The sequence below is a fragment of the Arachis ipaensis genome, chromosome B10 (genome assembly GCF_000816755.2).
Source record: "Arachis ipaensis cultivar K30076 chromosome B10, Araip1.1, whole genome shotgun sequence".
Taxonomy (NCBI): Eukaryota; Viridiplantae; Streptophyta; class Magnoliopsida; order Fabales; family Fabaceae; genus Arachis; species Arachis ipaensis.
The window spans coordinates 37,479,131-37,481,691 of NC_029794.2; the positions used below are offsets into that span (position 1 = coordinate 37,479,131).

Genomic DNA, 2,561 nt, shown 5'->3' on the forward strand with positions numbered 1-2,561 from the left:
CCTTCACCTTTAAGATTGTGATGTTTGGCATCTTACTTAAAAAACTCACATTTTCTGAAATTTTGTGTTATCGTTGAACTACTTCTTTTGAATGCCATGCAGGACGACTTCGTGACACCAACTTTATTTACCAGTTCTTCTCGAAGTCAAGACGAGAGTGGCAAGCTTTTGAATTGCCCAGTGGGACAAGTCCTCTCATTTATCAAGGTATTTTTCAATAGAACACATACATTTGACAAAGATTAAGACTTTTTACTACTGTGAGATTATTTAAGTTTATCTGTTATCGAATGATATGCATATTAAAATTTAATATTTTACACTAGGATGTGAAGGAATACGTTAAAATAGATTGCCTGAATACTTGAGCTAACTTGTTGTCAATGGAACGCAAGATTGACATTCTTGTTGCTCAGTCCAAAAAAGAAAAGGAAGACGACGTCCAAAAAACAGGATCAATCTCACCGCCAGCTTCGTTGATCATACCCGAGGGCCAAGATGTTAAGCCCATTGTGAAATCGTCTCTGTCTTTAAGACCATTTGTAAGCAAGCTTAGGCCATTGGGAGCTGACACACCCGCAATGAACGTTTTTACTGACGTGGTTGACAATGACGAAGGTGTTGTAGATGTGTCAAAACTGTTGTCTAGAAAATCTAATACCAAGACTACTCCAAGCAACAGAAAAAGGGAACAAGTGAGAGCAGAAAAGAACAAGAACAAGTTCAACATCAACTTGATTAGTGTGAATTCAAACAAGTCAATTGGAAATCTTGGGAGCAACCTCCGAAAGCAAACTTCCCCACAATCGGTATTTATTGCAAATGACATTTAGGGTCCATTTTGATTGGTTGATAATGTTATTTTTTCCAAGATATATCAAATTAATTTTTTTATTCCAATTAAATAAAATATACCAATTTTCAGCTAGTATGTTAGACACATGGCGAACAGATTTTCATTGGCTTTGGATATGGTCCTTAATTCAAATTATCTGTTCAACCATAAACTTTAGTTAATTTGTTACAGAAAAGTCTCGGCCAACACTCACAGTTGGAGCCGGCAAAAAATTAGTGTTTTTGCGATCAAATACTAAACCTCTGAAGATTCCAAGAGTTAGCAAAATATCTGCGGGTGGGGAGGCAAGGAACGCTGAAGAGCATAGTGCTGAACTGAACAAAGACAACAAAGACAAAGAAATATACTGTTTCGATGTTACAAGGGTAAGAGTCTTCTATTAAATAATTATTATCATGGGCCTAAGATGTTTAGACTAATATTTTTTTTTAAATAATTTTTATTATACCATGCTCTCCTGTCAAGATGCAATAAGTTCTTATTTCCCCTTAGTTTTCATTATGTCGGAAATTTTAAAAGTTATCTAATGTTAATAGGCAAATGATTTTTGTGTTATCATTTTTTCAATGACACGTCTATATAATTCCTTTTAATAACGTATACATAAATTAAAGTAAACTTCTAATAGCTATGTTAATTCATAACCAAGTTGTTATAATACTTGGTAGGGCATGAAATGCAAATTCAAGCTAAACCCAAAGATGAGTCTCAAATCTGAAGAAATTCAGGGCGCTGCATTCATATTTTCTGCAGAGCTAGATGCAGGGTAACGCTCATCCTTAGTTGCTACTAAGGCTGGCAATGGGTAGGGTAGGGTAGGGTTTGGACTCTACCCTAACCCTACCCGCGGGTTGAGAATCTCTCAACCCTAACCTTACCCGCACCCTAAAATTCTAAACCCTACCCTACCCTACCCTACCCGCAGAAATATCAAATTTTTTCAAAGTAAATATAAAATTCAATTATTTCGAATTTTATACGTATTAATAACATAAAAAATAAAAAATTAATGCTCTAAATTACTAAATTAACTAACTAGTTTAGTGGTTGTTCACTTATTATAAGTTATTACATAAGAGAGGTTGTGGGTTCAATTCTCACTTCCTTCACTATATAGAGAGATTTTTATAAAATATGTGTTATATATGAGGTGTGGGTAGGGTAGGGTAGGGCACACCCTAAACCCGTACCCTACCCTACCCGCAGGCATACCCGGACCGTACCCTACCCTACCCGCTGCGGGTAGGGTAGCCTACCCTACCCGACCGGGTTGGACCGGGTTGGATACCCGCGGGTAGGGTATGAATTGCCAGCCCTAGTTGCTACAGTATAGTCATTGATTATTATAAGTTTTTTTTTATCACAATTTGGTTTCATATTCTTTTTATTTGTTTATTCTAGAGAAAAGCTTCTTAAGATAGGAGATGTGACTGCAACTAGGAAGGATTTTGAGTCGCTCTGTCCAACACAAAAAATAAGTGAGAAGATATTGTGTAAACCCCAAAAAATTAGCGAATAATTAACCAATAAATTAATTTTTAATAAAAGAAATCAGAAATGTGAATTTTATATTAAAATAGGAAAGAGCTCATTAAAACGAGAATTTTGACACTAATTTCAACGAATTTGGCCCAAGATTGGGCCGAACGGGTTGAACCGGTTGAACTGGGCCCGTATTGGGCCCTTGGCCTAGCCCACAAAACCA

The 2,561-nt window shown here is 36.3% G+C and overlaps 1 long non-coding RNA gene across 1 annotated transcript; it reads left to right on the forward strand.

Moving 5' to 3' along the window:
- On the forward strand, positions 1,074 to 2,349 carry LOC110268194. Its single transcript, XR_002356307.1, has 3 exons — positions 1,074 to 1,221; positions 1,525 to 1,622; positions 2,258 to 2,349. It is a non-coding gene; the product is annotated as an uncharacterized LOC110268194 (long non-coding RNA).